We start from the raw sequence: 14,964 nt of genomic DNA, 5'->3' as shown, positions 1-14,964 counted from the left end.
CATTATTGTTCTCTAAGAAAATGATTTGAATGGAGTGAATGAAAAGTGTTCAGCTGCCGACTCTAAGAAGCAATTTTTTATTTATTTTTTATTTCTGAGGAGAAATGCCACCGATCTCTGCCTCAACATGCGTACACAGACGCTATTTTTGTTAGCACAGTGGAGACGAGGAAGACTCTTGGAGCAGCACAACACAGTTACACCTAACTTATTTTATTATTAATGTCATAACGTTATTCAGCGTCATGTGCTCAACGCCTGTGAAGTTTGACATTTTGTCATATTTTAACCAGAGATGCTTTACTCGAATCACCCAAGTAGCGCATAACTGTGAAGGGGAAGAACATGTTGCGCAAGGAATTAAAAGAAATAACTGAGACTGCAAAAAAGAAAAACCTATGAATTTATAGATTGAATAAATGAGTCATAAATTTGTATTCGGCTGGATTGAATCAATACTTTGGAAAACCAGGTTTTGCTGTAATTAGAACTGAGCACCTTTTTGAGTAGATCTACCAGCGTTTTTCCAGCCAGTGACTCAAACCTTTGCCTGCTCTATCCCAGAATAGGCAGGTTGTAAACAGATTCTGTGTGAACATCAACTTTCAAGTCTTGACATCAATTCCCAGTTTGATTCAAGTCTGTACTTTGACTAGGAATCACGGCTCCTTTACATCAGGATTAAAAAGCAACGTATTTAGAGTTGATTTTGAACCTTAATAAATGGAATATTAACCAAAATATTTGATGTGAATTGATTATTTTAATGATGGCACTTGACAAAATGTCACGTCTGTTATTGGTTTTCGCAACTGTTAATGATTGACGTGTTTATGATGTTTTTACGTTTTCACAATGTTAAGCACTCTGAACTGCAGGCTTGCTAAAATGTGCTTTACAAGTAAACTTGATTGACTGATTGATTGATTGGCTAATCTGTCACACAAATATGCTTCGATTCAGCCTGGCTATTGCCTTACTTCATTCTCATCACCCTTCGGTGTTTGTTATGGAATTTCTCACATTGAGCTCGATTCCTCTGCCGGAATTTCAACTGGGTCAATCAGCGAACACACGGAAGAGTTGTGTTCTGTGACGCTGTTTTACAATTGTGCAATTGTCTGCCTGTAGTTTTAGCAATGGCAACGGAGGAAAATAAAGCCGTTCAGTCTGTGTTGGCAATGCTTCCAAATATCACTTCATTGCTGGAAAAGATGTCTTTCTGCTCAGCACTTCTCTCTTTGCAGTGGAGGATGGTTGTTTACAGCGCACAAATTTTTCCAGTAGGCTTCGTCGTGTAGCTCCTTTCATGGTCGAGCTGGAGCCTTACATACCAAAATCAGATCCAAATGTTTAAATCTTCAACAGAGTCCATCATTTCTCACCAGTTAAAGGTAAAACCTCTCTGTACAAAGCAAACCTCTAGAACAGAGGTTTGTAGCTTTGGTTTTAGCTACACAGCAAAGCTAGCTTGGATCGTACCAAGTTAGTTTGATCTACAGCACTGCGTTGTAGCTCTGGCTGCTTGTTTAAGGTTATTGTTCTGAGGAAAGGTCAACTTTCAACACAGAATCAGCTCTTTTGCAGCCTTTTCCTCCAGGCTTGTTCAGTATTAAGTACTATCAATCTTCCCATTAGCCTGTTTCCCGTCTCTGAAGGGGGGGAAAAAAATGATCCCACAACATGATTCAAGCAAAAATCAAGCTAATTTTTGCAGTAAGAATAAAAAACAAAACCAATGTACCATTTTTCCCCATTTCATCCCAAAAAGTCCCAATGAAATACACTAAAGTATGTGAGAAAATGTGGAAAAGTTGAAGTGGTAGGAATGATTTTTAAAGCCAGAAAGTTACATATACAACTTCCTCTACACATGCGCTCATTCACAGTTTTTGCTCAGTGGCAAAACTTTCTAATCAGATGTGAAGAAAAGACCTTGTCGAAAGAACAAAATAACAAGTACCCTCTTCATTATTCTGTTAGACATTGCAGAAAGTACCAGACACAGACGTAAACACGGAGATTCCATTCACGTATTTGGAGAAAGAAAAGAAAAAACGAAGCAGAACAAAAGTGAGGAGAGAAGCTTTCATTAGGAGAATAAAGCAAAACCCCAGCAAGAAGCAAAGAACAGGCAACTAAAACAACATGATAGGAATAATACCAGTAACACTAATAATAGATGGATGGAACGAAACAAAACGCAAAGCACAAACAATTATTTTAAGCTTTGATTTCAAAGGGATCGTAGAGTGTGCGTGCGTATGAGGGGGAATAAGCTTTGTACTTTTGAACCGTTGCTGCTCGCCGCGCGAGCACGTAGCCGCGCGTGTTGTATATTGGCGGCAAGCAGCGTGATTCTGTTGTGTGCACTCCCCCACCTCTATCGTAAGCAGCACCACCACCATCACACCCTGTGGTGGAATCAGAGAAAGCCCCGCGGCCCCGGCTGGTTTGCATAAAGCAAACAAAATTAAATTTGCTTTGCTAAATCAAAGCATGTATGGTATTCCGAGCCGCTCTCTCTGGGACAAATTACTTCAAACGGCCTCCTTTGTACCATAACAGAATTAGAAAAATAAAAAATAAAAAATCAGCCCAATCAGTGGCACTCCAAAACCCTCGACTCAGGAATTAATTATTGAACCGAGGGCTTTTCTCTCTCTCCTGGCAGTCAGTGACACAGATCTATTTATTTTGGAGAAGTCGTTTTGCTCTTAAAAGCACGCTGTTGGCTGAGAACAGAGCTATCCGACTCGCTCGCTCAGAGTTCTCTCTCCTGTTTGCAGCACAGCCCCTGAAGGGACAAGTGAATAGGTTCAGACCGCAAAATTAATCTGAAAACTCCACAACCAGCATTTACCGGAGTGCTGGTTAAACAGAAGAGTTACTTATGCTGTAATGGACTCTGGTTGAACTGAACCATTAGCGGAGTTTTTCTTTTCTTTTCTTTTTACAAAAGGTCCTCATTTGACAAAAAACACTGGAGTGAGACTAAAGGATTTATGGCTTTAATTATTTACTGCCGTTGATGTGACTCGAGAACTCAACTTTGATTACTTGTGGCATCTTATTTGAATATGAAAACAATTATAAAAGAAAAACTGATGCTGTGTTTGTGTAGAAACATTTCTGTCTTTTTAAAGAAAAGTCATTCACAATTTACAACGCTGGGGAAAAGTATTTTCCTTCTCAAAGACTTTTTCTTCGTTCTGCTTTCTGGCCGTGTTTAAATGTCTCAGATCAAATTGCAATGTCAAGAAAACAATACAAGACATCGAATGGGAAATAAAAGTATCCAAACCAATACGTGAAAAAGTAATCATCCCCTAAACCCAATAAGTGCTTGTGCCCCTGTCGGCAGCAGAAACTAACATAAGCATTTGTAATAACTGGCAACGAGTCTTATCCATTAATAAGAGGGAGTTTTGATGAAATATGAAGTCCTGTCATGATTTGACTCACTACAATCTTGAAAACCTAATATATGCTGGTGATCAATGGGGTGGAAATCACAGTGTTCTGCTGGGTAATGACCAGGTGTGTTACTTTGTTGTTGTTGTTTTTTAAATTGTGATATAAACAAATGAAATACAGGTGTTAGGACTAGGATTAGGATAAGGTGAACAGAAATAAAGCAAAAATATGCAAAGAGAGAAAAGAGTCCACTGTAATTCTTTGGATATTTGTAGTACAGAGTGTGCTTTTGTTTGGAAATCACAGTGTGCTGCTGGGTAATGACCGGGTGTGTTACTTTGTTTGTAATGTCACTGGTTTGTTCCCCAAATTGACCGCCCCCAATCGGTCATCCACAGTGCCGCATTTGGCTCTCATTGACCTTAAAGTACTACGGAAATTGTATGATTTTCATTGCAGAGAGCATGACCTCGACACCAGGCCCAGGGTGAACTATTTCCACAGAGCGCCGTGCAAAGTGATTGCGCAGACATTTGTTTGTTGCCGTGTTTCATGCAAATATGCACTCGCTTGATATTTCTCTTGAACTACTCCGCTTCCGCTATCTGTCGTCACCAATGCAGTGAGTCATTGTCATTATCTTTGCTTGCATGGTAGCTGGGGGTTGGGGAGGCCATCATTGGGGGAGAGGCAAGAGACATCCTGGACCGGTCGCCAGTCCATCACGGACCAGCTTCACATTCAGTGTTTAGAATTGCAAATGTAAAGTAAGCAAAGTGTCTGTTTGACGCAGCGTTGGGTGCAATTATGTCACCACTGAGTCCTTGCTGCTGTATTTGAATCAAGGCTATACTGAAGTGGTGGCAGTAACGCACATGGGGGTTCACATGATGTTTGACACCTGCAGTGAAATTTGTTGACACGTCTAAAAAAAAATTACGTCAGGAGTTTAAATTGTGTATGCTACAATGTCAAATGCGTAGAAAGGCACTGTTAGATATGTTCTTATTACTCTTAATACTATAGAATAGGAAGGGTGATACACAACAACATGATGATGGCGTTGGAAAAATCCAATGGCCAGAAGAAAGTTTGCCGAGAGAACACAGACAAAGACCATTAAATCTGGAATTATGTTTTTTTGGATGATAAGAGAAACTAGAATCTGTTTCTGTCTCAACTAATTTTCATGACGTACTTCCAGGCATTAATTATTTCATTCTGTCAAGGTGCTTTAAATACCACAAAAACACCTGCAATTGAAAACACTAAAAAAAACAAATAAACCCCCCCAAAAAACTGAACCGCAACAGCAATGAATTAGAAGATGAAGCCGGCTGATCAATGGCTTGTAAAAATTGAAGGCAACCACCTATGAGCTTCCTGGAGACCTTTACGGCCATCTTCCCCTCGATAAGGCTCACAAAGCACCACAGCAGCCGTCACAGTGAGCACACAACTGTTTACAAATCCCCAGTTAACAGGATCAGGCCTCATTGACTGGGCCACTCCGATGTGTCTGATGTAATCTATTAGCCGTATGATAGTCAGTGTCTCAGTCAAATCGATAAACCTGGGCCTCCATATTGCTCCACTGTGAACTGTTACTCCACTTTAGCTCTGTTGAAAAATGCAGCACTACAATGAAGGCGTGTGTGTGTGTGCGCGCGCAATACCGTTTTACTTTAAATTGTGTGCATATAATGCCTGTGCATTAGATTTTTTATGCATTAGGAATAAAAACATATTTAAAATGGCTGTTAAATCTTCAGATAATAAATAAATTTGGCAATTGTGTACATGTCCGTGTGTTGAGTAACTCGGTTGACATGTGTAATAACTACGCACCCAGTCTAGTCACTTGTATTACTGTACAGTGAAACCGGCCCAGTGCACCAAACGTGTTTATTATTGCCACTTGTCATCCATAGCACGTCTAAAAGCGCAAGTATGGGCAATGTGTGCACGCTGCGGGTTGGTGTGAGGGAGTGTGTCTGTAGCTGGTGTAACTGGGTTTCCAATTAAGTTGAACCAGAGGCTGGATCAATGCGAGTCCTCTGTGTACAGGAATGAACAGCCCATGGGCCCTCAGAGCATGCCCACGAATAATTTATCACTCACAGTGGGCCCAGGCAGCGAAGAGGAGGAGGGAGGTGGAAGAGGACTGGCATGAGGAGAAGGAGGCAGAGAGCAGGAGGACAAAGTGTCCAGCCGAGGGGAAAAAACGTCAAATATGGACAGTGGAGAAGATGGAAGGGTGGTGGGGGGGATGAAAGAAAGGAACTAGACAGAGAGAGAGAGATCAGGGCCCAGAGGAAAACACTGTCAGCTCTCGATCATTTAGAGGCACGACTCTCCACGTTTCCCCCCCATAAACAACCACTGAAAATGAAATTCTGGTGACAGCCAAAGCCCCATTATTCTCTCCACTTTGTTCACAGTGCTGTCCATGAATGTATTCAAACCGATGTGATAATGAATGGAGCCCACATACTTGAGACGTAAATTGGACTTATTGCCATGGTGAATGAAAGATTCACTCTGTTATCAAAGGGGAAACGTTGGATGTTTCGTGCAGAAACAGCCACGACATTTTCCCTCAAGGTGAGTGCCGACTGACTGCTGAGCATCTCGCCTCCGTTTAAACTTGACAACGCCTTGGACTTGGGTTTAATTGTATGGATACTAACTAACATTTTGCATCAGAAAGACCTGGACCAGCACAGACTGGAATGGTGTCAAATCCATGTCCTGTACAAAACAACCACAACGTCCACCACAACTGGCAGAATTGGTCACCGAGCAAGCAGAGTTACGATGGGTCCAGCTGAACCGTCAATACAAGCAGTAAACCTGATCCAAAGTAGGTTACAAAGAGTAAGACACACTGCAGCAAGTTAACAAGGGACTATTTAGAAGAACACAGCATCTGATTAAATTATGCACAAATCATAACAGTAATGCCCCGGCTGAGTTTATAGACTTTGCAGATTGGTTAATGTATATTACTCTGGATGTCTGGATTTATGACTATAATGCTGGCGTGTCACATAATAGGTTGAGGTGACACGAGAACAATGTGCGGTTTAAAGCAGCAATATGAAACTTTCACAAGAATGTGTTTTTTCCGTATTTGTTCAAACTGTCACCATGTCGCGGCAGTAGGGCATGAGGCAGATAGAAAAAAATAATAAATTGAGCTCATCTGCTTCCTCTGTGGGCTACTATTGGGGCCTGCAAAAATGCATCACTCCCGGTCAGAGACAACCAATCAGAGCCAGGAGGAGGGTCTTAGTGCTGTCAATCAATCTGCAGTACGCTGCTAAATGTGCTAATGGTGGAAAAACAACTTATGGTTACAGAAAAACCCCTTAGCATAGCCACTGTCATCGGGGACTATGGTAACTAGCATTAGCATTTGCGGCAGACTTTGTTGCGGTGACCCAGCTGTAGCTTAGCAAAGAGCAAACACAAGGGGGTGAGCATGTAAGTGATTGGCAGCGCTTAGACCCTCCCCCTGGCTCTGATTGTAGTTTTAGACTGAGTGGTGTATTTCTGCAGTTAGTACTGGGAGAAAGCAGAGGAGCTTGCTTTTTTCATAGATATTTTTTCTATAAAGGTTACATACTGCAGCTTTAACAGAAATAGAAATTCATTAAATGAAACACTTCAAGCAAAAATCAAAACAGATTTACATCAGTTTTAGCTAAAAAAAAAAAAAAAAAATATATATATATATATATATATATATATATTTTGCACGCCACTATTTGCTTCATCTGGCATCCACTGTTCACTCAAAATTCTAAATCATATTAAAGCTACATTTATATTGAGATTAATTTACACTAATGGGTACTGTTGATCAATTAGCTGACTTCAGAAGAATATTTTGCGCACTGGGTTTTGCTAAGACTAAGTTAGTAAAGGGGCCTGAAAATTGAAAATCACGTTTAGATTTTTAGATTTTGAAGTCATGCGTTCCTTGTGTTGTTGGTCTTTTACATCAAATCCCCAAACTGCAATTTGAAAATATCTATGTTTTTTTTGCAAGACTCTGCATTGCTGAGCAAAGCCACGAGCACACAGGCATCAGATGCTGTCCGACTCAGCGTCTCTACCCCCGGCGAGTGTCACAGTCCCCAGTTTGTCTCGATCAATTTCCCAGTAGCAAGGCATGGACAGGCAACATGCTCCATGTGGTTCTGTAATCTCCTCTTAATGTGCTGCACTCTAAGCCTAAATGAACCCACTTGGAGTGACTGTGAGCAGACTGAGATTCCTCCCATGTTATCTGAACAAGTGTTACTAATGGCTCCATCAATTAAGCGAAGTCCAATAACTGCATGCCTGCAGTCTCCTTTAAACACACTACACCAATTTAGCCCTGATTTCTCTCGTTAATGAGCGCACGTGCGAGCGCGCGCGGGATACATGTGTACGTTCACACGATCGTGAGACCACAGGCCGTCTGGATCTGTACGTGTGTGTCTGTTGGTATAGCTCGGCTTGTGAGCGCGGCTCTGCAAAAGAAGAAAATGCGTGGGCCGGCGTGTATGACTTATGAAAGTGCTTGGCGCACACCAACAGTTCTGGTTCTGCTTAATCTGTTGAATGTGCATGTTTCCCTCTCTGCAAAACAAGCAGTGCTCAATTTGCATCTATATAAAGCGAGGGAAACACAAAAACAGAGCAGATAAATCTCTCAGACTGTTTAGGTCTTATGCAGAGTATGTCAAAAGCCATTGGATAAATTGTATTGCTCTTGTTTATGCATGCCTCCGCTGTGCGCCTGCACGCATTATTTGAGAGCCACTCTTCCTGATGTGGCTGAAGAAATTTGGCTCCTTATGGTAACGGTTTTACATACAAAGAGTCTTTGGATGTACCTTAACTCTGGTAACAAATAGAACGGGCCGGGCATCCGAAGGGATTCATTCCGAGCCCGATTAAAGGCGTTTTCATGCAGATTCATGCACGGGTTGTTGGTTGGCATGTTGGAATTGTAAAGGTTTACGGCGCAGGTGAAAGCATCCGATTGAAGAAAAACTGTTATGGAGATCTTTCTTTACTACAATAGACATCAAACATAAAATGGATCAAATTGTACCAATGTTTCAATTCACATTTTCAGAGGTGTGCAGTAAAACTATTAAAAAGTCCTTTAAATAGTCTACTTTAGCTACTGAAAGATAAAAGTCCACATGAAGCTGGATATCTTGAAAAACAAGTACTTTTTTATTTTTATTTTGGCCTTTCATCCACATTTGAGCACGTTGATACCACTAAAAGAAATATTTATACAAACTCAGACCAAAGTGGAGATTCTAAAAAGCTCAATTTTTTTTTGTGTGTGTACATGGGCAAACACAGATTTAGAGTCCTGTGCATTATAGCTAGTTTGTGACAAGTAATGCAACAATACACACATACTCGCTTTGACATTGTTTACAATCTACATTATCTTGTGTTTTATTATCTTTATATGCTAATACTCCATTTAAAAGTATTTCAACCAATATTTCTGTCCAAACAAATTCACTTCCTGGCACCATGATCTTAACAGGAACTCGTGGTTGTTTTGAAGCATTCTGATTGGCTGATTAGCTTTAGCTTTGTTCTAAAATAAGCAACCATCCACGGTAAAATAAATAAATAAAAACGCATTCATGGAACTAAGATTTCAAACTTGATATCATTACTCAGATAAATATTCGATACCATTTTTTTGAGTTTTTTGAATGCACAGGGTCTTTTGTAGTTAATGTAAAATTGCTGATTAAATACAATATGATATTTTAACCTCCTGAATTAGGGCAAAACCAATAAGTCTTATTACCACAAAAAGACTTGCTGTGTTTCTTCATGGCAAAAAAAAACAACAACTAACTTTCTAACCAACTGGAAAATAAAAGTTAGCTAAATTTGAATAAAGTATACTTGAACTGATCAGCAGCAAAAAACACTTGGATTTGGTAGGAACAGAAAATGTTCGAGTGGACGTAGCAGGCAATGCATTTCACCAGGGAGCCCAAATAATAGCTAAATAATTAAAAGGTAGAGATCTGCAGAAGCTAAAGCATCAGGTGGAATCACAGCAAAGCCAAATGTCCAGCTGATGAACGGTTGTAGAGAAATTGAGATAGAGTGACAGAGAGGCAGCCGGAGCGATAAAGTGAACGATCAGCGAATGACTGACAAACTGCAGGGGACTGATGATTTGTTTGACAGTACGGATGGAGACAAATGGAAACGATATCAGACAAAGAGGAGTGAGAGAGGCCAGAGGAAGCAGACAGACAACAATGACCTGACACTGTGCACCAAGGATCGGACTACGCTACGCTCACCGTGGTCAGACTGCTAGCAGAGCATCTATAGAGAATCTAAGTCAATGGAAGGAAATGTCGTTACGCTATTAGAATTCAAACATTTACCAGTGGTAACAGGAAATGTGAACTGTGAATGCTAACATTAAAGTTTGGGACATCTGTGCTAGCCGCAACATTTTGAATTGAGATAGTATTTTAGGCTTACTCATTTTTACACATGAACACAACAGTAGTCTTATTTTTTTTTTCTTCCTGCGTCCCTTCAGGTTTTTTCTAAGCAAATATTAACCCGCAGTGAGCCAAGAGAAGCGGCTCTGTCGTCCATCGCTGTTGTTTGTCGACGTCGTTTGTGCGTCACCAGAAACACTCGAATACAAAAGTTCCGGCTCAGGACTTTGGTATGTAAAAAGAGAGGCGTGTGGGGGGAAGCAATTAACTGTGTTTACATTTTTTACATTTTAAAAATTATGCAATTAATGACATGAAAGCGTTAGTGTCCTGGCCCTACTTAAAATGGAAAATTGTAGGTATGTGATTGTGAGTTTTTAACCTTTTTTTTGCTTTTATTTTAAATTGGGAGGCTGGCTCATATTCTCACTACTGATTCTAGACTGAAAAAATATTCTAGACCAAGAGGAGAGAAAAGTTATCAACTCACAAAAATTTATTAAATTTTCTTATAAGAAGGTGATTTACAGGTCCCTAGAAGAAATGGAATAAAAAATAACACTAATATATGTTTTTATTTTACTTTCGTAATGATAAAAAAAAAAAAAGGTTTGATTTATGTACCTGCGAACACTCTCAGATTGATTTTTACCCACATGGCAAAACGTTTGGACACTACTAGCTCAAGTAGTTGGTCGTGTCACACAATTTAGGTTGTTTCTGATAAATGTGGATAAGAAAAGAAACATCCAGGTCTGCTGCATGAAAGTATGACTGGATGCAAAATTGCGCGTGTTTCTGCAACATATGAGAGAAAAAGCGAGAAAGAATGAGAAACGGAATAGCCTGAAAGCCGTACGGATATATACGGAGCGAGAGAGAGAGAAAGAGAGAACTCAGACTCATAAAGACGTGAGCAGAATCCAGCTGGTTTCAGCAAGAGAGGTGATATATAGTTTAGTCAGAGGCAGCAGGTCATGACAAAGCCTTTAACAGTAATGTCTTGGGAGTCACCTCGCCCAGGGGACCCACACTCCATTTTACAGCCAAGTAACTGAGACCGAGAACACTGCAGCATGACAGCTGGAGCAGTAAAGCTGGCCTCTAGGACAATCCATATTGTGAAGGTGGCGCAGATACCACTGATACGGCCACAAAACACCGGGCCTGAGGTCACACCAGCAGCTGTCGCATTGAGAGCAATCAGAAAAAGGCTCGGGATACGGCAGGGAGAGGGACACAGGACAAAGGAGAAGGAAGACAGAGGAGTGAATGTTGACAACACAAAAAAATGAATGGAAAATAAGAAATTTTAGGTTAAAAGAGGTGTGCATGAATCAAAATAAACCCGTTTCAGAGAATTCACAAAGCATTTATTGGATATAAACTCGTATTATCATCATCACTGGCGTGTTTACAGTCGTGTCTGAGAAAACACAAAAGGTGTAAAAGGTTATTTAAAAAGGGAAAGTATATTTTCTGTCATGTCAATGAACATCTGCAGTTTTTACAGGCTGCGAGATAGTGAGCGAGAGAGAGACAGTGACACTTTTAGCACGTAGCATCAAGACTAAACATAATAAAGCAAACTTATTTCTTTTTTCTTTTTGAGCTTTGAGCCTGTCTGTCGTTAAACATGCTGGTTTTAAAAATGTTGGCAACTTTTTGAAAATCTCAAGGCTAAAGGTAAAAATAAGGAGGCTAGCAAACTAATCAATGTACAGCAGCTAACTCGAGCAATTTAAAGCAACTTAAACTGAAATTGGGAGGGATATGGCATTATGTTAGCTGATATTGTCCCTTTGTTGACCTTCGTTAACCCAGCCTCATAGCAATTCAATTCACCAAATCACCAAGACTCGTCAGTCCTCTCTCGCTTTTTGGGTGAGATTATGGTATGCTACTGCATCAAAGAGTCTTCCTGGATCTTGTAAATGTTTGAAAATTTTATTAAAGTTCAATGAGCCGATACGCCAGATCACCTGTTGAGCCGGATTAACAGTCTGTGACAGGTTTGCTACCACCATTGCGAGGTTGTACGTGCATTTCCAGCTAGGGACATTTTGAAAATAAATTTGCTCAATGGAAACATGCCAATTTTGGAAAAACTCAAGTTTTTGATTTAAAAAAAAAAGTTTTGAGGTAGTTTTTGGACGTATCAAAAGTGGTTTATTTCACATCACATGAGTCACATGATCAAAAATCAGATGTTGCCACTGGTGCAAACCATGAAGAAGAAGATGGCAGGAAGTACTTAGAGGATCATGACATTGCATGTTTTGTAATGACTTATCATGTGATCAAACTTATTCACATGTGACTTTTACCTACTTTCTAATTTAATGGAGACACCACTATTGCGAGATTTAGTATTTTCAACATTAGCAGAACATTGACAAGGCATTTTGGACATATGCAATGGAAACCCAGGACTGCTCAAACAGGAGACGACTTCTCAGGACATCAGCTCAGTTAGGCCCAAAATTATTCATACCTCTGACAGATTTAAATTTAAAACAATTTTGATTCAACCAAGAGAATTGTTTTTAAGGTTTCTGAGACTTTTATCCATTATTACCTGAAAAGGAAGAAGAGAAGTGGAAGACATTTAGCAAACGGCCTGGGGATGAGAAACAAACTGCGGACAGCTGTGTTGATGACTCTGCATGGTAACCCTGCTCTACTGCTGAGGCATGTAAAAGCCCCAAGAAGATTGTTTTTGATTGGAAAGGAGACAGGCATGTCTCGAAAATAATAAAATAGCAGAAACACAGTCAATGACCAATAAGAAAGACTTTATTGGCATTAGAGCAAACCCGTCTTATGATTGCTAACCAGCACTTTGCATGTCTTCACTCCTACTTTTGATCATTTATCTTTTGGAATGAGCTCCAGGCTTTTAGGACGGACGGTTTCCTTCTCATCACTCTAATCTTCGGTCCAAAACATTCATTTTACTTCCTAGTCAGTCAAAGTATGTTGGTAAAATAATTCAAAAAAGTGGTTAAAATCTAAACACGCCAAATGTTTGAATAATTCTGGGTACATACTCTAGTCTAGGAAATGCAAAGCCTTTTCCTAGGAGACTTTATGAGAGAGTATTTTTGGTGTACTAATTGAGATAATCACTCATTTAATCTTTGACTAAGACTAAAACAAACAGCATGTCATTTTGTGCTTCTAGCAGCTCGGCTCTTTTCTGCACACAGTGTGACGCCACCTCTACTCCTGCTTCAAATGACCACTGACTGCATCACAGCTGGAAAAGGTAAGACATATTTCGAATGCTCTTCTCATAGTTTTCTTTATCTCCGAAAGAAATTGTGTTTTTTTAAATCATTTTCACATAATGTAATCAATGCAGCATGTTGTCTACTTTATGGGCATTAAAGATATCAGAAAGAGTAGAAAGAAACCAGACTGACTGACTGACTAGGCTCTGGAGCGTTACCCTGCTCTGCCACCCCGCCACCAGCAATTGGTGGAGCCCACTTCTACAGCAATTAATTAAGCCACAAATCTCTTGAGAATATATCTCTGAGTTTGGCAAACCAAGACACTGGGATTTCTGCCCGTGTCTCACGGCAAAAACTGCTAAAACTCCTACGAGTTGGAAAGGATCTGCTGAGGCTGCTGTAAAGCAACATTTAAGTCACGTACCTCCGAATGATGACTCGGCTTTGACATTGTCGATGCTGAAAGGTAAACCGGTGCTGGAGCTTTAAGTCTCTGATTAATGTTTCAGGATAAATTACAAGATTTTTACTCAAAGGCAATAAAGTATGAATCCATTTCAGGAGGGAAGGATGGAAGAAAACCCAACAGCTCAAGGATATAGACTATCACAGAAGAGAAGTTTTTTTTAAAAAAAACTAAAGAGGTTTATGGAAGATATAGAGTTCACTCAGCTTGGACTAGATTGAATACTGTAATGTGAAATACAATCTTATTATAGATTTCCCTCATCTACATGTTCTCATTGAATTTAAGCAATTACACATCTTTATATACATTTATGTCACAAGACATGTGACATCTAGTGTAACACAACAATTGATACAACATCTAATAGACAATTAGTACCCACTTCTTGAAAATTGTTCTTCAGAAGCTCTATGAACTTTAAATGCATACATATATATATATATATATATATATATATATATATATATATATATATACTGTATACAGTGATGGCATAGTTAGTTTTAAAAAGTAACTTAAGTAACTTAGTTAAATTACTGATTAGTTGATTTGGAAAGTAACTAAGTTACATTAAAGTAACTTTTTAGATAGAAACTTATATGGATTTAACTGATCAGGGCGCAATATGAGCCTCCTTGGACTCAATTCAAAGTCCATTAGTGTTTCATCTCATTTAATTATTTCATTGAGACTTAAGTACATACATGTATGAATATGTGTAGATGGACATATGTTCAAACTGCTAAAGTGACTGTGAGATATGTGTAGTACAACAAAAATGCAGAACAAATGCACAAAAAGTGACAAAATCCAAGCAAGAAGAAAAGTTGTTGACTTTTCGGTTTGTTTTTAGGTGCCTAACAGGTCACCATAGAAGTGACTTGTTAGGCACTACTATGGTGACTTTTCTATGGTGAAAATTTAAGAAGTTATTTACACTGTCCCTCCTGGAAATGAGTATTTCTTTTTTTTGTTTCTATACAATGCCTCAAAGTGTGGGTGCTTGTCATACACCATAAAAATAATTTAAAAAACAATATTTTTTTTTTTTTACATTTTTTATCCTCTATATTTACTGTTTTAATTAGCAAATACAAAATCAGTCTCAATCTTCCAGCTAAGAAAAAAAAAGAGAAACATAATTTTATAAGACACAAAACATATTTTTTTGCAGACCGCTTTGGTTACCATATATTTTTACCACTTAATTTATGAATTATGAATGACTAATAATATACATTTTGTTTCTCACTGTATATCAGCAGTGAAATGCAAAAGAGTTGTGCAAACAAATACCCATATATCTGAGAAAGACCTACTAGAGGTCACATGAGTACGATCC

The 14,964-nt window shown here is 39.3% G+C and overlaps 1 protein-coding gene across 2 annotated transcripts in view; it reads right to left on the bottom strand.

The window, feature by feature from the left end:
* Positions 1-14,964, bottom strand: part of LOC114144237 (furin-like protease kpc-1) — a 230,091-nt gene that overhangs the window by 94,968 nt on the left and 120,159 nt on the right. The gene's annotated exons all lie outside the window — the stretch shown is intronic.

This window comes from Xiphophorus couchianus, chromosome 5, assembly GCF_001444195.1.
Source record: "Xiphophorus couchianus chromosome 5, X_couchianus-1.0, whole genome shotgun sequence".
In the NCBI taxonomy this organism is placed as follows: domain Eukaryota; kingdom Metazoa; phylum Chordata; class Actinopteri; order Cyprinodontiformes; family Poeciliidae; genus Xiphophorus; species Xiphophorus couchianus.
The sequence above is the reverse complement of the archived record's forward strand: the minus strand, read 5'-3'. Positions and strand labels throughout refer to the sequence as shown.